Source organism: Malaya genurostris, chromosome 3, assembly GCF_030247185.1.
Source record: "Malaya genurostris strain Urasoe2022 chromosome 3, Malgen_1.1, whole genome shotgun sequence".
Lineage (NCBI taxonomy): Eukaryota > Metazoa > Arthropoda > Insecta > Diptera > Culicidae > Malaya > Malaya genurostris.
In genome coordinates, this window is record NC_080572.1 from 187,173,363 (window position 1) to 187,201,064 (window position 27,702).

Consider the following 27,702-nt stretch of genomic DNA (forward strand, 5'->3'; position numbering starts at 1 on the left):
TATTTAAACTTTTACTAGTATCCGGAATCGGATTCGGATGATCTTCCATGAGATCATCCATTACATTAAATTTTTTTTGTAAATTAATAATACCAAAATAAAAACTTATGTTTAGTAAAATTTCAGATATAAGAAATAAAAAATAAATTAAATTAAATCTACCTTGTAGCTGATGTCTCTGTTCCTTTATCGTGAAGAACGACGTGAAGCTCTTCCAACGATTTCCAATTGGCAGTCTTTTGCAGTTTCCAATTGGCAGTCTTCTGTCGTTTACTGCTATCTCAGTTGCTCTGCCGTCGTTGTGAACACCACTGCACTTGCTGTACCTGACCCCAGGTACAGTGCTTTTGCTCTTGGTGGCGATCAAATGCGATGCTTGCAGTGTAGCACCTCGCGATATATGCCGTCTCTTTTGATCCTACGCAGCGTACAAATTCTGGTACCTGGTAGATCAGCACTGGGTTGCTTTAGCACCTCTGTGCTTTTGATTCCTTTGTTCGGTAATATATTTGACGAGAAATTTCGGTAATCTATAGAAATGACCGATATTTCGGTACATGAGTTTTCTTTTACAATAATTATGCAAATTTTTACCGGACGATCAGTCTTACGTAAATTTTCATTACAGAATTTTGTAAATAGATATACAATTCATACGGTAAATTTAAATAGCCGCCGAGTACGGTAAAAACCATACTGTCCGTATGGTAAAATTATCTTCATATAACCAAAGACATCATATTAACAAGATATCCAGCTCTCACATTTCCCGAACAAATCATTGGCAACGCAAACAATTTAATTACCGCACTGATTACCGATGGTTCAGGTGTTGAAAATTATTAAATTCTGCGAAATTTTCTAAGTGTGTACCTTATGATAAAAAAAGAACCGGAATTTTCATTTTAAAATTCCCGCGCTTGTCCAATCGGTAAACTTTTATTCTCTCAACGTTGGCAACAGTTTCATACACATTCTGTCAAATTTTGACGCATATCGTACGATTAGTTTTTGTTTGGCGTCTATACAAAGAATTTGAAAAATTTTCGTGTGGCGATTTTTATAATGGATGAAAATTTAGAACAATGTGCGTGCATCAAATTTTGTGTTGCAAATGGATTTAAGTGTTCCGAAACGTTGAAAATGTTAGAAAAGGCCTTTGGTGAATCGTGTCTAGGAAAAACACAGGCATACGAGTGGTATAAACGCTTCAAAGGTGGTACAAGCTTGGATCATGATGAGATCCCTGGCCGCCCAACAACATCTGTTAGTGAAGAAAACATTGAATCGGCGAAGCAAATCGTGTTGCAAAATCGTTCTGTACCGATTAGAGAGATTGCTGTGTTGTTGGGCATCTCTTATGGATCAGCCGAACACATTTTAACTGATGTTATGGGTTTGAAACGCGTCGCTTCTCGGCTGGTGCCAAAAAAGCTGAATTTCATTCAAAAACAGCGTCGTGTTGATGTGGCCAAAGAGATGATTTTTGGCCAAAAACTCAACCAATATCATCAACCAAGCACCGTACTCTCCAGATATGGCCCGTTTTAAACGGTGACATAATGCATCGCAATTTTCGAACCATTTTTTCATCGCTGGACGTAACAACAATATTTCCGATAATTGTAAATTTCAACGCGTGAGTCTAATAATATGGCCAGGAACTGTACTAGGATAAAGTACATGAAATGAAAGGGTGCAAGGTCTCTTGAGTTCAAAATGGTGGCGATTTATTCGAAATTGGTGATAATTTTTGTACTTGGGCTTATTGGTGACTGCCGACAATGATACGATACCAGCAGAGAAATTCAGAGACGCATCTTTTCAGAGAATCGTACTTAATGTGGACAAAATTACAAAATTCGGTTTTGACCGTTGGTTCTTTACGATGCTTTCGATTCTTGGACTATGTTTGTGGAGGATCAACGTGCACTTTGTTTTCCCTTTAATAACAGCAACAACGAATCAGAACACTTAAAAAATCGGATAAAGAAAGTTGAAGAACAATTAGTCTAGAATATGTGAATAGAATTCCAAAACACATTTAAATATTTAAAAACTTTGCCCTAAAATTCATTCATTACTATATAAAAGAGTACTGGCTGCGATTCCGACATCATATTTGCAGTCCGCAGTGCCCGTACCACCTGCGGTTTGTTGTGTGACAAGAAGTGTAAGGAGTCTAATGATATAACAATTTGTCGGGTTAAATAACTCCCGCTCGATATTACATGAAGGTCCAATTCTATTCTCGCGATGTAGACTGTTATCAAAATGCAGTTTTCTGTCTAGGCGGCAGTACTTGAGTTAGTAAGTAACTATATTTCTGTGTGTGTTGATATTTCGCTCAGGGTGCCATACATAAGCAGAACGTTTAATTCAGCTGTATTGTATCCATACAAATTAAACGAACAAAATCAAATAACGTAATTTGCTACGTCCAATGGTGCAAGGATTATTCTGTAATATTTTAGCTTGAAAAGCTCAGTCAACAAAAAGTTAGCAAAGCTGTGCTGTTGACAGAAAATCGGAGTTTGAACATCTCTATTTCAAAATGCTCATCAAACCTACCCGGAATGCATGTGTGTAATTTAATCCCTCAATGGCAACCGCTGAGCGGGAAAACTGCAGGCAAACGCAGTTGGCCAAGTGGAGTATCTCCCTGTTCCAGCCTGCTGCTGCTGCTGCTGCTGTGTGTCGGCCCTGAAGGGAGCGATAGAATCATCGCGGCTTGTTGCAATACTACCAACTGCAGTCAGTCTACTACGCTATAGTCTCGTCAGTGAAAGAAAACTCGGATGATACTGGACTGTTTAGGGCAGTAGTGCATTGGAAGTGTGTCAGAGCGATACTGAAGTGATTCCTACTAGCGCAAGAACCGGGCGGGCGCGAGTGACTCTGCCTCTACCGATGAGCATCCAGGGACTCGCACGGTCAGTCGGTTGGTTGCAGAAAGCGCAAATAAAAATAAGTACTAAACGGTGTGAACGCGGGAATACGAATGTGTTAGTACTAGAACACTACCTAGACCGCGACCTTCGTTGATAGTTAACTTTGTAAATAGACGAGCGAATGTGCTTGGGAGATTCACTGGGCAAAATGTGTTAGTTTATAACCCGGGGACTACAAACTTGTCGTAAACAAGATACGCTAGGATTGTCAACATTGAGGGATGATGATACGGAAAGCGTTATAATCAGCTGAATGTAATTTATTTGAACTTGTACTATTTCTACTATTGTTCATCGATGCTGACGCGGAACCATCGCGAAACCTTTGTAATAACCCAGTGTCGAATGATGCATCGAAGTGAGCATATTTTGTTCAGTCACAGTAAGTAACTATTGCTAGTAAATGTCAAATCTTTGTACTAGAACTACTCTGCTTCGTTGATAGCGAATGCTGATTCAAATCTGCTTCCAGAACTATTTGTAGTTTTGCTATGCTTGTGTATTTCTACTGGGGTTCAGCAGTGAAATATAGTCTAAACGTTCTTGTTGAAAACTTTAATCGCATCACTAACTGGATGTTATTCTATCTAGAAAGATAACGACCACTGATTGCTGCACTAATCATAGATCAAAACTATTGATGGCGTTGCGGTTTGTAGATTGCAGTTTGAGGGTCGTTCTCACTGAGTTTATTGAACCACTGGAACAGGAATCGTAGCTGCAGTAACCCTTTTTTTTATCAATACCGGAGGTGTAGAGCAATCGTATCCCCTTTCTATTGCTTGAGTTAGAATAAGATCTTACATTCCATGTCCATGGATTGGTTCGTGTGTGTGTGTGAGTTTTTGCTTTACTGAGACAAAATCATTTCCAAGTCCGTTCAACAGTTTTGTTATTGTTGTCATTCTTATTACCGAAGATAAAATTTTATGCCAAGAAATCAATTAAATAATTGCACATCGTGTCATAGGTAGAGTATTGGTATGGCAATGTAAAATTCTCTTTTGAATTCACTATTCTTAAGTAACCGAAATTTTGGATAAAATGAAATTATTTGGCTTAATGAGCTTATAAATATCAGCAATATCATTCTAAGTAGGTAATTGTTGAAGTAGTTATTCACAGTTGAGCACAGTTTAGCCGAACCTACTGAATGAACACTCAAACAGCTTCTGGAATACATTGATAAGCTTTCGAGCATCGAGAAAGCTCGCTCGAAACATGTTTATTTATTCATTTAATCCTGCCAAACCCTTCAAAACAACGAGAAAGTTCGCGCAGAACTTTTTCGGCACTTTAAAAAAGCACAAATGTGCTTCAGTCACATCACACCAATTTTTTATGGGATTGATTAGTATCGCAAGTCTATTTTTATATGCTGCTAAATATTTAAAATTCGTCTTGATGTTTATATGCAGCTAAAATGTATTTTCTATACTTACCAAATCACACTTTGAATCCGCAATTGCATGATAGTCTGCTTAGATTGATCTTGATTAGGAACCAACACCGAACATTGTTTGTCTTGATTTTTTTTATAGACGACGAAATTACACCAATATCCCAAATGTATGCAATTATATCTTTGTACATTCTTGCGATACGGCTGACCAAGAAAGATTTGATATTTTCAATTACAAGTTTGACTACATCACATTAAATCCAAGAAAGCTACCGCTTGTTTGGCAGCCTTTTTGAACTGATTTTTGTTTCGCTCTCATGTTTCGTAACGTTACTAGGGAACTGGAGCCGAAAACAATGGCGTCGCCATAGAAATCTACTTACCTTCACAAAAATAACATTCACTTCATTTTTATCGCGACAACATATATGTCTTTATGCACTAATCGCATCTAAATTTAATTATCTATACATTGTCAGGATAGATTTTTGATCCATGCTTTAGAAGGCGGGATTCAATGAATAAGTTGAAAGACGCCGTTTTCAGCTATGCAAATTTTCCTTCAGAAAAAGACTTTTCCGACCTCTAATGTCAATGAATCATTCTGAAATTTTCACAGAATAATCTGAACTAATTTTCTAAGAGATTGTCAGTTGGTTTTTTTTTATATTCGTCTAAAACACACTGGCCTCAGTCCTTGAGCTTCTCTTCGCCAAACTTATGTTCAAGTTTGGTATGCAAGCAGTAATTTTTATAGCGTTAAGTTTCTCTACCATTCTGCGATTTCGAGTGAAGCGATAAAATTTTTCTCATTATCAATCGAGTTCATCTTATATAAAGTAGAAATCAATCTTAAGCACTCAAAATTTACCCTGGGGTAGTTGTCAATTTCTCAGGCGAAACGACATAACATGGAATTTCATCCGAGCTTGCATGACACAATATCAGAGCATACCAATTAAAGCTTCAAATCGTTTTATGGCATTCTTTGTCTTGCTGTCTAGCAACAACCTACTTCTAGCATGCTACGCGTAGGACTGAAACGTTAGCCGATCAGATGCACATAACAAAATCATAACACAAGTATATCAACAGTTGATATGTATAACAATTTGTGTTATTTTAAAATGTTTAACAAATGAAAACAGTTGAAAGTTAAAACTTATGATAACAATATAATAACAAAATCAGTTATGATGTTTTTTTTTTATTTGCAAGACTTATGATAAAGTTAATTATGAGTTCTTCCGTTGCTTCATATCGAAACATAATGAACAGAATTTCAAAGAACTAAAATAAGAAACCAGATCACTAAATAAATTATTCGTTTAATAAAAAAATCAATGAACAATTTTGGATTGAAACTATGCTAAAAGTTGGCTGTGATATAGTTTTTCTGTGGTAAATTTGCTATCTTATTTATTACAACTATTGTTATAAATTTCTGCTTTCGGACTTCTGTAGTTATATCAAATTCAATAATAATTGTGATACAAACGTTTCAAAATCTGTTACGATTTTGTTCCCGCTAGAGTCTTTTTTGACAAATCAGAGCGATGCTTTTCCTTTAATATATCGCTTACTCCTTCAAAACTGTCGTCTATGGCAGGGAAATCCGGTATGCCAGAGATTTTCAGCAGACAAAATAGGGTAGTGCTCGCAACTAATCAAAATTTGTATCATATATAATTGAAAATACGTGGCTTTAAACATTCAAATCGAAACTTAGAAATATTTTCAATCAAATGATGAAATAATATTAATAATTGATACAAAATATACTGAGCTGTAAGTGTTTAAAACCTGACCAACATCTCTATGTGTATTTTTCCTTGAGTTTCTGATTTGCATCCCTATTTAGAAAATAAAGATGTGTTCCACATCAAAACCATTACGATTACTTCTTTGCGAATCGAAGTTTAAAATCATCAGTTTAGTGCAAATCTAGAATAATTTGATTAGCTTTGTGCACTTTTCGCCGTGCGAAATTCGTACTAAACGAGCGCAAATAAAGCGTTCGAGAAAAATGTTCCGAACAGTGTCTTTTTTTTTGGTTCAATTATAGAGGTTTTAGCCGTAAGGTCTTTGGCCTGTTCGGATCAGAAGAACATTTAACTCTATGTGCGGGGTTGAGAATCGAACCCAGGTGGGCTGCGTGAATGGCATCGACTTACCCATCATGCTATACCTGTCCCCTTGAACTATGTTTAATATCGTAGAGAATTCCACAATTTGGCGCTTCTGAATGCCAGAAATAAATCCCGTACAGTATTTTGATAGTTTCTTTCAATGAAATTTGAAAATCCGAAATGAAATAATCGACATCAAAATTTTGTATGTTGCTATTATTGTGGCCGTCAGGACCGCCTATTTGTGAGAAAGATACAAACGAGCGTTTGCGTCATCCAGCTGCTAATCGTTTGCATTGGAGAAAAAGAAGAAGAAAAATCATCAGTTTAGTGCAAATCTAGATTGATTAGTTTTGTGCACTTTTCGCAATGCGAAATTCGCAGCATACAAGCTAGCATTTGGCTGCTTCGCGTTCGAGAAAAATGTTCGAAAAGTGTTTGATATCGTAAAGAATCACACAATTTGGCCCTTCTAAAGCCGGAAATTAATCTCGTACAGATGTATGAAATATTGATATGAGCGACTTTACGACTTGTGTTACGATTATATTTATGTAAAGTTTTCGTCTAGGTTAAGGCTCAAACTTACAAATGATTTGGAATGTCGCCCTACATCCTGGAATACAAACGTAATCATCCGTAATCAAAACGTTCTTTCCAAGACTCCAAAGTCACCAACGGTCCTTTTCAGGACCCCAACAAACGTAAAGAATCTTTTTAGCAAAACTGTCTTAAACTGCCGCTCTAATTCCTAGAATACAAACAAAATCTTAAACGATCAAACGGTATCAAATCAGTTAATATCTATACACATCTCGAATGCAGTCCTACGTCAATCTTGCGGCTATGTCTCTGACATTACCTACTCCAAGTTTTTAATTTATTTTACTCATTTCATGTCGTAACTCCGGAACCGAAAGTCGGTTCCAGATGAAATTCGATAGTTGATTATGGAACTATATGTCCTTTAATTTGACTTTGGGATAAGAAAATCCCCTAAAATTGGTGACTGAGAAAACCGAGTGTACTTTTTTCATTTTTTTTGCACATCATGTCATCTCCGAGAAAATCGAGTGCACATTTTTGTTACAAACACACATACACGGACATTTTACGTACTCGACGAACTGAGTCGAATGGCATCTGACAGTCGGCCCTCGGTTCAAAAGTTGGTTTTCACAGTGATTGCATAGCCTTTATATATGAGAAAACCAAAAATTTACGTTAGATATTGATTTGATTAGTGTAAATTAAAAAGTGAAGAAGCCACAGCTGAAATAATTTTTTAGGCATTTTTCTATCTTTGAAAATAATTATTTTAACAATAGAATATGAGTAAATAATGATTAAATGCCATAAATTTACCCTTAGCAATCTTCATTTTAGGAGCAGTCATTTTCGAGATAATACCGTTTGGTATAACGCCGTTTACCAAACGGTATTATGCCAAATGACCTTATGCCTCCCGCCATATTCAACAGACTTGGCAATTTTAAATTATCACCTCTTTCCATCGATGGGATACGTACTGGCTGAACAACACTTTCGAGGATGTACGAAAATGACTGGATGCGAATGGAAGATGAAGATTTCTTTTGTGATGACATCCATCAATCGCACAAGAGATCAGCAAAAAAGGGGGGCTTTAATTCTAATAAGTCTTTGTGGTGTAAACGATAAAAACGGACTAAAAAATATGAAACTAAACATAAACATAACATAAATAAAGGGCCAACATATTAAGTAGAATATTCAATCAACGATAACCAAAAATTTGGAGTTGTCGATTTTGTGCCACTTACAAGCTATGTTAAATTCCAAATACCAAATACTGATTTCTGTCCACATTTAAATTTGATATAACTTTTAACTAAATATAGACTGTAGACTCAATTATGTAATGTGAGAAATAATGGTTAATATTTCTTTTATGCTCATTTTTGAACAATTTTTACTTTTTGTGGTGAGTCCGAAACATGCAGAGTATAGAAGTTGATTATGTAGTTGATTGGAATTGTAGTGACAACGAAAGTCTCTATACACTTTTGTCCATCATTTTCTCAGTAGGAACGCATGCTCTGCCATATGTGCTGCGGATACTTCTTTGCCGCATAGTAAAACTGCATGATAAAACGACGAATTCAACTTCAAAAAATTTCGCTGAGTTTTCAAAAATGTATAAGCAAGTTGTCTGTTTTCTGTTATTTGACCTAGACCTTATATTCACAAACTAAAGTCGCGTGTCCTCGTGGCAACGTGTAGCTGAATGTGCTACACGACAAAAACTTAGCCTGATGTTACGATGAGGAAACTGCTTGTTAACAAAAAATGCAAGGTGATATACATTTTGACGCATTAGTAAATAAAGTTACAAAAATAGAAGACGATCAGAATTTGGTCATCGTGCGGAAAATCCTTGCTGCTTTTGTGATTCGACAAGCAAAGCGTATAATAAAATTAGTAATTGCCAATTTATTTTATCACAGCCAAATTCTTCTTTGAAATATCAATCAAACTTTTTTTATGCTCGTTAAATCCTTAAACATATTGCCATGCACTTCTGGGCTTTCTTTTCTATCCAGAATGCATATTTTACAAGTGAACGGAACTGCATTTCTAGCGATTGTAGGCTAGCTGATGTATCATTAGATTCAGAACAGACTTCTTGGTGATAAGTTTTGACATCTTTTTCAAACTGTTGAACGGTTCCGGCTGCCGAGATATGTTTCCCAATGTTTTCAACTGCCAAAAATCTTCAGTTAGTTGAATTTGTAGGCAATTTGGAGGCTTCGTGATTTTTAGAACGAAACATTTTTGGCAATTTTGATGGTTTTTGCGTAATGACAGGACTTATGATCTGGCCATAAAACACTAGGATTGTTGTGGGTTCGAATAATGGGTAGAAGTTTATTTTGTTCATCGATGGAGTTGTGATGAAGGATTACGAAAACTTACCACAGCCACAAATAGCTTGTCAGATCATAGTTTTCTTGTCAGATTTTGCGACTTCAGTCGATGTCTCGGGCTGGCTCAATAATTACCCTCACACTTAATTATTTTTCCCGAATCTCGGCAAAGCTTTGCCGAGATGTGAACAACCGAGTGCTCGTAAAACTTTAAAACAACTGAAATTCTCGGTATTTTGCTTTCACGGAGATTTTCGGTTTCGAGAAAACTATAAATTACCAAGATCGTCGTCGCTTTTGGAAACAAATTTTCGAAATTATCGGTGCTCAAGCATGTGAGCTAATGCCGAGAGTTTAAGCAATTATTAAAAATAAAATTTTAAATATAAAATAAATATTCCAGTTAAAACTCGTTATCATTAATTTATTTATTTCAACATTATGTTGGCTGTTGAACTAACAGGCTAGGAAATGTCAAATAAGAAAACCATATGTCCCATGACCCGGGTTGGCGGTTCAATGCATAGGGCGCTGGTCTTACAAACCAGTTGTCGTATGTTCGAGCCCCGACCTGGAAGGATTCGTAGTGTCAGTAGAATCGTAGCACCAGCCATGCACTGGTTCTGTACACTCTGAGTCGGCTGCGAAGTCTGTTGAAACAGAAGGTCAAATTCCACTACAGGAATGTAATACCAAGGCTTTGGCTTGATATGTCCCATGAAGAAAATATTGCAAAATATATACGCCATAGAATGGATACACTTCCATGTTATTTACAGTAGATAACACAATTCGATTTTCCGCAGAAAATCAGATTCCGGCTACAACGAAAGTAATGGCACAATGAAACATTGAATATTTAAAGAAATTTCAATTTCATGCAGTAGATAGCGTTGTGAGGATCTTTATTCCGTAAAAATGTTCTGGGGGATTTCTTGCCACGAATAATCTTCGAACATTGACCAAATTTGTTCTTAATATCACGAAACATGTCACTATATTCGGATTCAATTTTTATTTGCAACTAACTCTACATATGAACACATTCACTTATTCACATCACTCAGTTTTGCACTGATTACTTTGATGAATCACCGAATTTCGGTTGTCTAAAATTTGTTTACCAAGATTTCGGTAAGTTGATATCATTGATTTGCTGATTTCGGCAAAACAACCAATTGCTAGTAAATACGGTAATTTACAAAACCGAATATCAGTATAACATTTTGAATTGTCAAGAAATCGGAAATAATAAACCGCGGATTTTGGAAAAAGCTATGTTAGCCGAAATTTCAGTGAAATATCGCTTTGCCGTTCGGATTTGGCATATTATTTAACCGAGATCAAAATGAAGTTTTAAGGGCTGAGGCCAGTAGGTCGCGTAAAACCGCGTGGCTCGCTGTGGGTATAACATTTCTCTCCATGCTCTCTCGCAAATAAGCAACATGACTCTCGATGTGGTCGGGTGGCCAAGAAAGTTTTGATATTTTCGGTTACAAGTTTGACTACATCACATAAAATCCAAGAAAGCTGCCGCTTGTTTCCCGACCTTTTTGAGCCAATTTTATTTCTCTCTCATGTTTTTGGAACTAAAATGGCGCCGACATAGAAATCGACTTACCTCCACAAAATAACTTACACTTCATTTTCATCGCGACAACATATATGTTTTATGCACTAATCGCATCTAAATTAAATTATCTAGACATTGTAAGGATAGATTTTTGATCCATGCTTATGAAGGCGATATATTCAATGAGCAATTTGAAAGTTGCCGTTTTCAGCTATGTAATTCTTCCTTCAGAAAAAAGATTTTCCCGACCGCTAAAGTCAAATAATAATTCTGAAATTTTGACAGAATAATCTAAACTCATTTTCTAAGAGATTGTCAGTTGGGTTTTTTGATCCCAAGCAGCAAATGTAACTTATTGAACTTTCAAGATGTTTTAGAATTGATTTAGAAATGTTATTTTTGTTAGATATGTTTAGAAACATATATTAAAATTGGTTTTGCAACTTATCACTGTTAAGTTTCACAATACTACAGAAAAAATCACTGTAGATCAACTATAAGTACAACTAAAACAATTGTGCAAATAAATCACCAACTTGTTAATGTTTCACTAGAAGCTCTACAAAAAAAATTCACATCGTCATGTAAGACGGGAGTAACTATAACAATTGTGCAACTTACCGAAAACTTTCCAAACGGCTGTCATAATTGTACCGGACACAATATACGTCGAAATTGCTATAAATCTCTTGTGGAAGAAAAATTAGGGAAATGATTGATGCTCTTCGCAAGGTAAAAAAGGCTAATCCGAATTGATAACGTTGCTGTAAAAAATATATTTGATATAAAATTCAAAACTTGCAAAAAAGTTGTGCAAGATTTATCTGTTTGAATTGAACGCAAAACTTGCAGACATGAGATTATTATCATAAAAGTTGCAGGAATACAGCGTTATATACGCAATGAAAACAAAAATCAATCAGATAATTTGTATTCGGTTTTCATCTCGCGAAAAACAAAGCAAACCTGACATCACTTTTTAAAGATATGGAACGAAAAATTAATTTCATCATAGTTACTCCCATAGTTATATTTTACCGCTTGTGCAACTTGTTTTTGCAACTCCAGCACACGGACTTTCCAAAATAATACCTACAGTGCGTATCACAAAAGTCGGACCCGCTAAGATGAATGACTATATTGTATTGTTGTTTAATTCAACTAGAAGATTGAAACTGATAAAAAAACAAAACGTAGAGCATTTCGTTTCGAAATATTAACATGTTAATGTATACCGTTATTTTGATAATATATGTCATTACGTTGGGTGAACCATTTTCTATTCAACTCACTGTTACAATCGATGCCATATTGGAAAATAATCAAGCAAAATTCATTTCGAGATTTTTCAGATTTAATTACACACTAGTATGATTAACATCGACTGAAAATTTGAAGAACGTTTGAATACATGTAGTTTAAACACCATTCCGATGATTCTCATTGAAAATAATAGACTGTTTTTTTCACAGTAATTGGTGCACAATCAGTAAAACACGTTAATTCAAAGGCGCTTGAAAATTTCGGCTGCACGAATACATGTTTCACCATAAAAATGCAGTTCGTTGTCGACTTTTCAATTACAAAAACACAAAAGATCAATTATTCAATATGTAGGATTATCATTTTTCATGTGCAGATTATTTTACGAGATCCAAGTTTGTGTTGAGAGCCGTTGTATTGAAAATCAAATGTGAAACTTATTCATTCGAAATTAAGTTTGCATGTTTTTGTAAACGTCATTCCATTTTTTGTTTACATTACGTAGTAGTTCTCACGAGTTTCACAATTGTTTTTTCACTGATTTTATTACTGCCTTTGTGATGGGATCGAGGCATGAGTTTTTGTATCAGTTGCACAATCGTTGTGAATAAATGTTCGTAATAACGGATGGACTTAAAAATATGTTGCACAACACAGAAAAATTGCGCTTTTTCCATAACACAACGGTTACCAAAATAGTGATATAAACTAACTTGATAAATTGCACAATCAGTAGAAAAATACAGGACAGCAACTTAACATGCTACTTGGGATATTCGTCACCGTTTCTGATAAAATCAGGGATTTGAAATTGAATTTCACATAGGTTTCGTCGTTCATGATTATACAGCTTGAGTTTCTAAAAAGTATCGCATTGCACAACAGTGCACTGTGTGCCTGATGTTTCAGACTATGTTCTGGCTGGCTCTGCTTCTTATAGGTTCACAGATTCAAACTTTGATTAGTATAAACAATATTTGATTTCGAAATGCCAACATCCCGTATTGAAATCTCCTCCTTCTGCTCGAATACCTTCAGGATACTTTTATCAAAACGAGGCTCGTTTCGATTCAAAAAGAGACCCGTTTTCGGTTTATCCTCAAAGATGTTATCTACACCAAACTTCCTGATCACTCTTCGCAAGGTTTTCCCGTACTCCGTCCATTTTTGCTATCTTTCGCAATGACAGTTCTGTGCACCTTTTTTCGACCATATTGCCATATTTATATTTCGACGTTACACAAGTGGTGAGAGAGATGAAATTGTTGATGCAATATTTTTAATAAAAATGGTATGTTTGCTACACACTAAACATCGTTTGGTAATTTTTACTTCTTTTGACATCGATTTGTGTTTTAGCCTATTTTAAGACGTAGAGCCAGTGCGGTAAAATTTCATTTTCAATCGAATAATATAAGATGAAAATGAAATTTACGTACGCTGACCGTCAGCGTATCCCTACTAATTCATTTGACTTTTGCTGCCATTTTCAAGTGAAGCTCCCAGAGTTCATCGTCAGTTGAATAATCGTACCTAGTCAGTTGAAGTTTTGCTTGCTCAGTTTCGAGTGCCAAGTAATATAGCTGCTTCATTGTCTTCGCTCTTGGTAGTAAGCAGATTCGAACGAATAGAATTATAAATGGAGTAAAGTATTAAAAATGAAAACTAAAGGAGGAAACAATTAATTTATGTGTATTCTGTGATTGATATTTCAGCTATTTGATTAGTCTTTTATCTATTATCTTGAACCAATTCGAATGTTTACATGAACCTCATTTGAAGGCCGCTCTCACACTATTGAAAGAGATATTTTGTTACTTCGAAAGATCAACTGACGGTAATTAAACTGAGCCTCGATTGAAGAGAAACGAGTGATGAACTGAATGCTGCTCGTTCGGGCCGTCAGCAAACATTGTGTGTGTCAGAGAGTGAAGTTTACTGCAGTGGAGAGATCGTGAATGTGTTCCACATTAAGTTTCAATTGAATTGAATGAAGTTTTACTGCACTGCGTAGAGCCGTCTTGGGTTAGTTTTAAATATGATCAGTATCGAACGGGGTCACAGATTGACAAAATTGACAAGCGAATGAAATTATTTAATGAAAACCGCGAAAATCTTACCGCAGAGACGACACTCGAAGCTAACTCCTAACCGGGGAAATTGTTTTACTGACTAAACTATCCTGCATATGAAAACACATGAAGAGATAACCCAATTGATTAGAAGAACCAAGCATGCTTCACTGTACTTGGTCACCACGGCTTTCACTTGCAGTCCTATACCTGAGGAGTGTATCGATAAGTAGTTAGCAACATTCAAACAGTTATTACTCTGAAATGGCTTAATTTTTTGGAGCGTGTTTTGCGGTGGTATGTTTGTTTACATGTCAATAACAGCTGCGCAATCGATTGGTTTCGGTACGGTTTATCGTTTCTATGATGAGTCGAATTGATCCGGAAACGCGAAAGAAAATTCTGCACACTTGGTGCTCAGAAAGTGGTGTCACGTATAACGAAATTGCAAAACAGGTGAAAGTGCACCACACTAGTGTCAAAAATACTATCGAGAAGTTTGGTAAGACCCTTTCCATCAAGGATTTGTCCTGATCCGGTAGAAAAACGGAGGCCAAAACAAGAGCGCGAAAACTGTATAACCGGATTCTACGGAATAAAGACGGATGCATCCTGATCGACGTCGAAACCTACGCCAAGGAAGACTCTCGAGCGCTGCCCGGACCGCAATATTATACGAAATCGGTGTACCAGGACCTGGACGACGCTGACACCGCGGTGGCTATGGAAAAGTGTGGGCAGAAGATGTTGGTCTGGCAAGCAATTTGTACCTGTGGTTTGCGGTCGTCGATTTTCTTCACGAAGGGCACAATTAATGCCAAGGTGTACGAGGAAGAATGTTTGAAGAAGAGAATGCTGCCACTGTACAGAAAGCATAAGGCTCCTCCTCTCATCTGGCTGGATTTGGCTTCAGGCCACTATGCCAACTGCGTTCTGCAGTGGTTGTCAAAAAATAATGTGCAATTCGTGAAAAAGGACATCAACCAACCGAACTGCCCGGATCTTCGGCCAATTGTAAGGTATTAGGCAATTGTCAAGCGGCACTTTCGGAAGGAAGGTGCAGTGTTCCAAAACATGCTGGAGTTAAAAAAAACTGGACAGCTGCCACCAGGAAAGTCACAAAATAATTGTGCAGAATTTTATGAAGAATGTCAAGTCCAAAGTGCGAGCGATTCACAGAAACTAGGAATTTTCTTCAATATAATAATATATAATCAGTGAAATGCATAAAAATGTAATTTTTATTCAATAATCAATGTTGCTAACTACTTTTCGATACACTCCTTACGGAACCAATTCAACAGAATATACATACTGAACACAAATCTATCTATATTATCTATAATTTCCCGACTTTTGTGATACGCACTGTAGGTATTATTTTGGTAAGTCCGTGTACTGGAGTTGCAAAAACAAGTCGCACAAGCGGTAATATATAATTGTGGGAGTAACTATGATGAAATTAACTTTTCGTTCAATATCTTTAAAAAGTGATGCCAGGTCTGCTTTTTTTCGCGAGATGAAAACTGAATACAAATTATCTGATTGATTTTTGTTTTCATTGCGTATATAACGCTGTATTCCTGCAATTTTTATGATAATAATCTCATGTCTGCAAATTTTGCGTTCAATTCAAACAGATAAATCTTGCACAACTTTTTTGCATGTTTTGAATTTCATATCAATGTTGTCCTAAAACTGAAGAAAACTGCACACACTGATTTAAAAATTCATGAGGCAGCAAAAACAATGCGGACTCTGCAGAAATATATTTTTTACAGCAAAGTTATCAATTCGGCTTAGCCTTTTTTACCTTGCGGAGAGCATCAATCCCTTCCCTAATTTCTCTTCCACAAGAGATTTATAGCAATTTCGACGTATATTGTGTCCGGTACAATTATGAAAGCCGTTTGGAAAGTTTTTGATAAGTTGCACAATTGTTATAGTTACTCTCGTTTTACATGACGATGTAAAATTTTTTGTAGAGCTTCTAGTGAAACATTAACAAGTTGGTGATTTACTGCACAATTGTTTTAGATGTACTTAATGTTGTTCTACAGTGATTTTTTCGGTAGTATTGTGAAACTTGACAGTGATAAGTTGCAAAACCAATTTTAATTTATATTTCTAAACATATCTAACATAAATAACATTTCTAAATCAATTGTAAAACATCTTGAAAGTTCAATAAGTTACATTTGCTACTTGGGATGGCTCCAGCATCATACATCTACATAATTAAACCTTCGATTGTCTTCGATTCGATGAATCGGCTGCGAAGTCTGTCAAAACAGAAGTTTGTGTTCCACATCAATTTATCATACCCTGATTTTGTTTAGTTTATATTTTCGATAAAGTATGTAGTGAAACAAAATATACAGCTAATTGAATTTTGATGAAATGACTTTCGTCGAACTGTATCACTCCCATCAACATTACACAATGTAATAATAATTCGTCATGGGAGTTCTTGTTTCTTTGCCAATTTTTGTAGTGCTAAGAAATTTTAAAAAAAGGTGGCTAGGTAGGGTCACAGACATAACTGGAGGACTTGAATACGAATAAAACTGACATGCTTCTTTCATACTTTTTTCCCTAATATAGAATTTTTCAATTTTTATTGCTTCGCTTCCACAATTGTAACGGTGCCTCTGTGATAAAGTATGACTTATTGACGACAAACATATTTTACCATACGATAAAATAAATACAGTTTATTTCGTAGAATTAGATACTCCGTAGCAGTATAATTCCCATAATCCTTTGGGAATATTTCAATGGTTGGACTTGCGGAATTTTCCAATATTGATAACTTTTGAGTCTATTTGCATCATTAATTTATCTATACCAAAACTAATATTCTGTGCCAGGACTGAACTCTGGAAACATAAACATCTGTCATAAATTGCTAATCATATTTCTGGTAGCGTGAGAAAGAATTATGTTGTTGCGGTTAGTACAACTCGAGATATTCACGATTAAGTTCTACCAATTCTTCCACTGGGCGAATCTGGAAAAAGCGTCCAAATGTAAAATAAGACATATTCACGTTAAAATGAACAAACACAAATAGACATATTGAAATAAATTACAAAATTACTTCATTTTTTCTGAAATATCTGTGCGATACTTTACTGAAATATCTGTGCGGTACTTTACTGAATGTTGCGACACCAAAATATTTTAATCAGCTGCAGCAAATGCTATTACTAGTCCAAGATTACGATAGGAACATCCGTTTTCGTGGACGTGCAAACAATGCATCTAACGTTATCAAGATTTGCTAGTGGTTTCAGACAACCTACAGTATTTATGCAATTCTGGGAAGTTGTTCGTTGCTACTAGGTCCTATACCCTAACCACAATATGGTTTACAATAATAGATTAGACTTTCAAATTACTTCACACAGATGAGACTGATAACAAAACAAATTTGTTATACTATTCACTGAGACTTAAGACATAGTGGTGTGATGCGATGTCACTATTTGCAAAAATATGTCACTATTTGCAAAAATATTCTATTTTCACATTTTACAACCGCGTCAAGTGCCGTGTATTATTAGTTCTTTCACCACAGTATGCATACATCATTGTATTTTAGTCACAATTTACCTGTGGGACTTTATACCAAGAACAGATGTACAAAACTTATTCAGTAGACCGCTGGACTCTTCTCCTATCTTTCAATAGGAGTCCTAGAATATTTGAGATCCGTTTAATGTGTTGGCATTATATTTTTGTTCTGATTTAGGCCTCACATCACAAATGTCAAATCAGGTGAACGCCCGAAATAAGTCAATTCACTATTTTTACCTTCTTTTATAATTATAAAACTAGAAGGATCAGCCCTATGGGGTTGTTTGAGCCATTGATGTGGAACAATGCAACCAAAATTTCTAATGATCTACAATCAAAAAGTTCAATCAATCGTCACACTCTTGAATCCGCAATTGCACGAGAGTCTGCTTAGATTTGTCTTGATTAGGAACCAACACCGAACATCGTTTGTCTTGATTTGTATTTGTTTTTTTTTTTTTTTCATAAATACGTTTATTTCATAGGCAATATACATAAGTTTTTCTTCGCCGTGGCATCTACAATACATAGTACTTTAAACCTAATACATTTCGAATATCCTATTAGTATGTTGGTATTCATTAGTTAATCTAAACACTGTTTTTATCAAGCGAGTTGCTATTATAAATTACATTAAATGAAATACATTTATTTTGTACATGATCTTATAACTATTTCAGGTTTGTTTGTATCAGTTCATCACTTTTATTTAATATAAGATAGCTGGCTATTGGTTGAGCTCATGGAAGAGAAAACAATCTAACATAAAATAAAATTTAAATTGGAACTCCAATGGACTTAATGAAATAATAAAGAAGTTTCATGTAAGGAACGTCACGACAAGCAAGAATGTCGCGAACTGGGACATTGGATAGTCTACCTTGGGTACGCAAGGAATTTATTAGTTGAGATCTGACATCACGATACTCCACGCATGTCCAAACAACATGGTCAATATCGCGGTAACCTTCGCCACAAGCACAATGATTAGTCTCGGAAAGTCCAATTCGAAGGAGATGTGCATCTAACGTGTAGTGATTGGACATGAGTCTGGACATCACACGAATGAAATCTCTACTCACATCCAGTCCCCTGAACCATGCCTTTGTCGATATTTTAGGAATAATTGAGTGCATCCACCGACCCAGATCATCTTTATCCCAAGAAGCTTGCCAGCTGGCAAGTGTTCTTTGGCGAGACGCGCTATAGAATTCATTGAAAGCAATTGGTCTCTCATAAATTTCACCCTCAATAGCACCACGTTTGGCTAAAATATCGGCTCTTTCATTGCCTGGAATGGAGCAATGAGCCGGAACCCAAACTATTGTGATTTGATAATTATTATTCAATATGACGTTCAGGCACTGTTTTATTTTGCCCAAGAAAAAAGGTTCATTTTTGCCAGCAGCCTTTGAGCGAATGGCTTCAATTGCACTCAGACTATCTGTGAAAAGAAAATAATGGTTTGGAGATAATGTGACGATTATACTCAAACTATAATGAACTGCTGCTAACTCTGCTATATAAACAGATGCAGGTTCTTGAAGCCTAAAGGAGACCGAAACATTATTGTTGAACATACCAAACCCTGTCGCTTCTTCAATTCGCGATCCGTCCGTGTAAAACATTTTCTCAGAGTCGATATGCCTGAACTTACTTGTAAATATTTTTGGGATTTCCAACGAGCGTAGGTGTTCCGGAATTCCACGCACTTCGCGCTGCATGGATGTGTCGAAAAATAAAGTTGAGTCAGGGACATTTAGGAGGCTGACACGGATAGGAATATATCTTGAAGGGTTGATTTCCTGTGACATATGGTTAAAATATACAGTCATGAATCTTGTTTGAGATTGAAGCTCAACTAGCCTTTCGAAGTTATTAATAACTAGGGGATTCAGTACCTCGCATCTTATTAGCAGTCGCGACGAAAGCTCCCAAAAACGATCCTTCAATGGAAGAACTCCCGCCAGAACTTCAAGACTCATTGTATGTGTCGAATGCATGCAGCCTAAAGCAATTCGCAAACAACGATATTGAATTCGCTCTAATTTGATAATATGAGAGTTTGCAGCGGAACGAAAGCAAACGCATCCATATTCCATCACTGAAAGTATCGTTGTCTGATACAATTTTATTAGATCTTCCGGATGAGCACCCCACCAAGATCCGGTTATTGTTCGAAGAAAATTTACTCTTTGTTGGCATTTTGTTATCAGAAACCTAATGTGTCCTCTCCACGTGCATTTGGAATCAAACCACACCCCGAGGTATTTGAAAGTCAAAACCTGTTGGATCATTCTTCCCATCATATGGAGCTGAAGCTGCGCGGGATCATGCTTTCTTGAAAAGACGACTAACTCTGTTTTCTCCGCAGAGAATTCGATACCAAGATGAACAGCCCAATCGGACAAGTTATCTAAGGTATCTTGCAATGGTTTATGCAGATCAATAGCTTTGGGTCCAGTAACTGAAACTACGCCATCATCTGCCAATTGTCTTAGTGTACATGGGGATACTAGACAGCTGTCAATGTCATTTACGTAAAAATTATAGAGGAGCGGACTGAGGCAAGAGCCTTGCGGTAGACCCATGTAGCTAATTCTGAATGTTACCAAATCGCCATGTGAAAAATGCATGCGTTTCTCTGACAAAAGGTTGTGCAAATAATTATTTATAACCGCTGGGAGTCCATGTTGGTGAAGCTTGTCTGAAAGAACATCAATGGAAACTGAATCAAATGCTCCTTTAATGTCTAAAAATACAGATGCCATTTGTTGCTTTTGAGCGAAGGCAATTTGGATGTCAGACGAAAGTAATGCAAGGCAATCATTCGTCCCTTTATTTCTACGGAAGCCAAACTGAGTATCTGACAACCAACCGTTCGTCTCGACCCAAGTGTCGAGACGTCGTAGAATAATTTTTTCGAACAATTTTCTGATGCAGGACAACATCGCGATGGGTCTATATGAGTTGTGATTGGAAGCTGGTTTCCCCGGCTTTTGAATGGCGATAACTTTCACTTGCCTCCAGTCAGGTGGAACAATATTTTGCTCAAGAAGCTTGTTGAACAATTCCAACAAACGTCTTTTTGCGAGGTCGGGCAGATTCTTCACCAAGTTGAATTTAATTCTGTCCAACCCTGGAGCGTTATTGTTACAAGACATGAGTGCTATGGAAAATTCCATCATAGAAAAGGGGCTATCAATGGAACCATTATTTGAAAAAGATTCCCTAATAATGCTATGCGTAGGAACAGAATCTGGACAAACTTTCCTCGCAAAATCAAATATCCATCGGTTCGAGTATTCCTCACTCTCATTTCCTACGTTACGATTCCTCATTCGTCTGGCCGTATTCCAAAGAGTGCTCATTGAGGTTTCTCTTGACAAACCTTCGACAAAATGTCTCCAATAGCTACATTTCTTGGCCCGAAGTATGCTCTTGTACTTGGTTTCTAAAGTCAAGAATTTTTCAAAATTCTGAGGAGTTCCTCCTCCTCGTTTTAAAAACGTCTTGAAGGCATTTTGTTTCGCGTGCTTAGCATCTGAGCACTCTTTGTCCCACCAAGGGTTTGGAGGCCTTCTGTTAGACGATGGACCAAGAAATCGTTTGGTTTGGGCTTGTTCTGCGGCCTCCAGAATCGAACAAACGAGGAAGTCATATTCTTCAAGTGGGGGGAGCTCTTCCATTGAAGTTAAGGCACTTGAAATATTACTTTGGTATTTAATCCAGTCAATATTTTTTGTCAAATCATATGGAATATTAACTGAATTAGCAATGCCTTTGTTACTGCTAATTGAGATGATGATTGGTAAATGATCGCTACCGTGTAAATCAGGAAATACTTTCCAGGTGCAATCTAGTCGAATTGAAGTCGAGCAAAGAGATAAATCTAATGCACTTGGACGTGCAGGAGGTCTTGGGATCCGTGTCATGCTACCCATATTTAGTACCGTCATGCTAAAATTGTCGCAAATATTATATATTAAGGATGATCTGCTATCATTGTAAACGGAACCCCACATCATTCCGTGCGAATTGAAATCTCCTAAAATCAAACGTGGAGCAGGAAGGGCTTCGACAATTTCATTAAGCTGTCGTTGTCCAACTTGAGCTCTTGGAGGAATATATACTGAAGCAATGCAAATGTCCTTTCCTTTAATGTTTATTTGACAAGCAACAACTTCTATACTAGAAGTCGAAGGAATATTTAATCTATAAAAGGAATAACATTTCTTAATTCCTAAAAGCACTCCACCATACGGAGAGTCTCTATCGAGACGTATAATGTTAAAGTCATTAAAACTTAAGGCTATGTTTGATGTAAGCCATGTTTCGCACAAAGTAAATACATCACATTTTTGACTATGCAACAAAACTTTAAATGAATCAAGTTTTGGCATGATGCTTCGACAATTCCACTGCAGGACAGTGATTGAATCATTTGCGGCGGATGATAAATTATCCATCAAATGATACAAAACCTGAAAGAACTGGCCATTGAGCTGATAACTGTTTCAAAAAAGTTCTAGCTATTGGAAGGAATGCCGTTATGATAGTCTTTAGAGGTTCAGAAATATTGAATGCTGCGAAAATCCATTCTACAATTTCCGAAAACTTAAGTAATCCTGTTGGTGAATGTGAAACGGAGCCCACTGGATTATTGTCTTTCCTTGAGCTAGTTTCTGGATTGGTTTGTGAATTTGACAAACCAGGAGGCACAGTTTTTGGTTTTAAATTTGGCTTTTTAGCTTTAACACGGGGATCTTTTTTTGAAGATGTAATTTTAGGTGTCTTTTTAGGTATTTTGTGGTTTGTTAATCTCCTCTTAACAGACCCTTGAGGAGTGACAAACGAGGTATCTTCACTATTTCCGTCGGAGTCAGATTCCTCTGGCTCCATAAGATTTGAAAAACCGTTTTCGGTTTCCAAGGGGGAGACATGTATGACCGTTTTAAGCATTTCTGCATATGTGCGCTTAGACCGTGCTTTTAAAGAAAGCTTCATTTTGTCTTTACGCAACTTAAATGCAGCGCATACTGAAAGATCATCATGAGGTCTCTCCCCACAATAAACACATTTTTCAACATTTTTATCGCAAAGATTATCCTTATGAGGCCCTTGACATTTGATACATTTGGACTTATTACTACAGTAAGTAGCTGTATGCCCGAATTTTTTACAGTTCGTGCAATTCATAACATGCGGTACGAAAAGCCGAACAGGAAGACGAATTTTATCGATATAGACATGGCTAGGCAACGCAGATCCGGCAAATGTTACACGAAACGAATCTGAGGGACGATACGACTTTTTTCCATCGACAATAGATGCTGAGTACAATTGCTTGCACTCGAGTATCTTAACTCCCTCAAGCATGGAGTTTTTAAAACGACCAACTCCATTTTTAAGTAAATCATCGGCCGTCAGACTTGCTTCAGTCACGACACCGTCAATTTCCACCTCCTTCGATGGAATGTAAACTCGATATTCAACAGAAAATAATTTACAGGTTACAATTTCGTTCGCCTGTTTCAAGTCATTGACAACAACTCGAATTTTATCTCTATTAACTTTACATATTTCTTTAACTTCAGAGAAATGTGATGTCAAATCCTTGGTAATTTGCATCAAATTTAAAATCTTTTCTTTTTTTCGAAGATAGACTATCCATGGCCCAGTGGTACCCTGTGGATAATGTTTAGCCCTCGGAGTATTTAAACTCTTACTAGTATCCGGAATCGGATTCGGATGATCTTCCATAAGATCATCCATTACATTAAATTTTTTTGTAAATTAATAATACCAAAATAAAAACTTATGTTTAGTAAAATTTCAGATATAAGAAATAAAAAATAAATTAAATTAAATCTACCTTGTAGCTGATGTCTCTGTTCCTTTATCGTGAAGAACGACGTGAAGCTCTTCCAACGATTTCCAATTGGCAGTCTTCTGCTGTTTCCAATTGGCAGTCTTCTGTCGTTTACTGCTATCTCAGTTGCTCTGCCGTCGTTGTGAACACCACTGCACTTGCTGTGCTGCCTGTACCTGACCCCAGGTACAGTGCTTTTGCTCTTGGTGGCGATCAAATGCGATGCTTGCAGTGTAGCACCTCGCGATATATGCCGTCTCTTTTGATCCTACGCAGCGTACAAATTCTGGTACCTGGTAGATCAGCACTGGGTTGCTTTAGCACCTTTGTGCCTTTGCACCCCTTCGTCTTCGCACCTTTATGCGATGGCACCTCTGTGACTCGTCACTTCTATGCTCTCGCACCTCTGTGTTTCTACACCTCTGTGCGTATGAACGGGATGGCCTTCGTTGCTAGCTTTCCAGTCGGGAAACGCCCCGAATATTACGTTTGCTATGGGCAGTTTAACTACCTGAAGCTTAGAATTGTCTCGGTATCAGATTGTATTTGTTTTATAGCCGACGAAATTACACCAATATCCCAAATGTATGCAATTCTATCTACTTGCGATTTCGATATTTAAGCTTCTCTTCGGCAAGCTTGTGTTCAAGTTTTGTATGTAAGCAGTTATTTTTATAGCGTAAAGTTTCTCTACTATTCTGCGATTTCGGTTGAAGCGATAAACTTTTTCTCATTATCATTCGACTTCATCTTAAATAAATTAGAAATTAATCTTAAGCACTCGAAATTTATCCTAAGGGAAGGCTCAGACGGAACGACATAACATGGAATTTCATCCGAGCTTGCATGACACAAGATCAGAGCATACCAATTAAAGCTTCGAATCGTTTTATGGCACGTGGCTTGATACATTCAAATCGAAACTTAGAAATATTTCCAATCAGATAATGAAATGATAAAATAATATTAATAATTTATGCAAAATAGACTGAGCTATAAATGTTTAAAACCTGACCACATTTCTACGTGTATGTTTTCTTGAGTTTGAGATTTGCACCTTTACAATAAAGAAAAGAAAGATGTGTTCCACATCAAAAAATAGGTATACAATTTCGTCCAAACTTTACTGACAATTGACCTTAAAAGCAGAATATATTTTTAGACTTAGATTCCGCACGATGTCAGCTATCCAACAAGCCATAGATTGTTTAAATTGATCCATTTATAACGGAGATATCGATATTTTGTGTAAACGACTTTTCGCCTTATTCCAGTAGTAGAACTTTCACGCGCTTGATGATAAAGCGATGTTTCGGAGCAAAGTGAAACAAGATTTTCAATACGGTTTTATGCTATTGTTTCTTAGCACCTAAAATACTGTGCACATCACCCTTTCTCATGACGTTTCGTTTTTAGCACAGTTTGTTATTGGCAACATAATCATTCGGTCGTTCGGAGATCTGACTTCCGGTTCGGGAGATACAGGGTGATTAGTGTATCGGGGTGAATTTGCCATAAATATATCGGGTTCATCGGGTTCACAGATTTTGAGAGTCGACGACCAAATAAACTGATTTCAGTTTCACCGGTATTCGGATTTCGATCCCGAAAGGTACCTAAAAATTTTATGTGGAACGCACTACGATTTATCTTAGATGGCAGCACTGATTTTAAAAAATTTCGATTCTAATGAAATGGTTTACAATCCATTAGGCGAGTTCAACTGACTTCGGATACACCGATTTCATATTCATATTCATATAATAGAGAAACTAAAAGAAGACCAAAACGAATTTAATAAACCAAAATTCAAATTAAAATAAATTTATGGTCCCATAATTTTTTGGTGAATTTTATCCGATTCCGACTTCCAATTTTGAAATTACAGGGTGATGAACTTTTAAAATTCAAACTGTCAGAGAAGATGAAGATACCAAAAAATTTTCAAAGTTTGGCTCAAAACTATTTCAATTTATTCGTCATACTAATTCTTGGACATACGAACTATTTTGGGTTCTGTTGGTCTCTGAATACCGTTTTTGGAAGTAATAATGACAAAAACTTCAAAAGGGAACTCACTTCTACATCTCATGGAATGCTTAATCGATTGTCACACGATTGAAAGGAATAATTTTAAGGTTTCATACAGTTTTTATCATCGATTCGTCTTGCAGCACGTTTTCAGTTATAATAATGGGATTCAAGAACAAAGCAACAGAGAAAGAAGTTAGAACTAGGCTTCTTGATGATCTGTTCTCTCTTTCTCATAAGAAAGGTATTAGAATTGCTCGACGACTAATTCGACTAATGACTAATGACGATGACCATTCGGCTCAGCTCTACGAAATCGGAAAATCTGTCTGTGTGTACAGTTTTCAAAGACATCGCTCAATTTTCTCTTGTTCGTCGGCTAAATTTTCTCGCAGATGACTCAACGAATTTTGATACACTCATTTGAAAGCTAGTAATCTCAACCAAATTTGGAAGTGCTATGACGAATATTGCCGATTCGAGAGATGTAATGTTATATGTGACGTAACCGACAGTTCCCAGTGTTTTTCAATGCAACAAAATTTCTCGGAGATAAAAGAATTCATTTCGAAAGACTTAATACATGGGCTAAAAAGTCCCGGACCTAACCCATAGATGGCGCTAGATTTATTGCAGTCACCTTTTCCGAGTAAATACTAACCTTTAAAAGACAGCTGTTACAATTTCATGATATTATATTCATTAGTTTGTGAGTTATTGTGCTAAGAATGACGCTACTTTTGCTATTTTCAGACACTGCTTCTTGATGGGGAAAATATCGTTCAAACTATTGCTTAGCTTGTAAAGTGTTATTCTGCTTCATCAGAAACAACAATAAAACGTTGGTTTATAACAGATCGGCTGAAAAGTTCGTATCGTTTCTATGAGAGGGCGCCACTAGAATTAAATCCATACCATTTTCAGTTAGTACCAACCTTCAAAAGATACGTGTATAAATTTGACAGCTGTCTGATTATTAGTTTGTGAGATATTGCATTTTGAGTGAAGCTACTTTTGTTATTGTGAAAAAAATGGAAAAAAAGGAATTTCGTGTGTTGATGAAACACTACTTCTTGATGAAAAAAAGTGCCGCCGATACCAAAAAATGGCTTGATGAGTGTTATCCAGACTCTGCACAGGGCGAAGCAACAATTCGTAAGTGGTTTGCAAAATTTCGTACTGGTCATATGAGCACCGAAGACGATGAACGCAGTGTACGTCCAAAAGAGACTGTTACCGATGAAAACGTGAAAAAAATCCACAAAATGATTTTCAATGACCGTAAAGTGAAGTTGATCGAGATAGCTGACACCCTAAAGATATCAAAGGAACGTGTTGGACATATTATTCTCGAATATTTGGATATGAGAAAGCTTTGTGCAAAATGGGTGCCGCGTGAGCTCACAATCGATCAAAAACAACAACGAAAAACCATGCTGAAATTGAACGAATTGGGCTTCGAATTGCTCCCTCATCCACCGTATTCTCCAGATTTGGCCCCCAGTGACTTTTTCCTGTTCTCAGACCTCAAGAGAATGATCGCTGGTAAAAAAATTAGAAGCAATGAAGAGGTAATCGCTGAAACTGAGGCCTATTTTGAGGCAAAGGACAAATCGTACTACAAAAATGTTATCGAAAAGTTGGAAGATCGCTATAATCGTTGTATCGCCTCTGATGGAATTATGTTGAATAATAAAAACGAATTTTGGCAAAAAAATTTGTGTTTCTATTAAACGATACGAACTTTTCAGCCGAACTGTTACGTGGTCGTACAGAAACCAAACGTCCAAATGAACGGCTGAAAGCAAAAATCGGATAAGTGCAAAAATCGGATAAGTGTTTTTAAACGATTCTTGCATTGCAAAATCCATGTCCGGTTTTTGCTCTCAATGTTTTTATCCGATTTTGGCATTCAAAAATACTT

At 36.6% G+C, this 27,702-nt stretch overlaps 1 protein-coding gene across 2 annotated transcripts in view; it reads left to right on the forward strand.

Annotated features, from left to right (window-relative positions):
• The first annotated feature begins 2,805 nt into the window (after positions 1-2,805).
• LOC131438864 (protein cycle) overlaps positions 2,806-27,702 on the forward strand; it is a 112,061-nt gene continuing 87,164 nt past the window's right edge. The window contains exon 1 of one of the 2 annotated variants that reach the window (XM_058609211.1): positions 2,806-3,333. The gene's annotated coding sequence lies outside the window, so the exon portion shown is untranslated. The remainder of the gene's footprint in view (positions 3,334-27,702) is intronic. The other variant, XM_058609212.1, reaches the window with a different exon arrangement.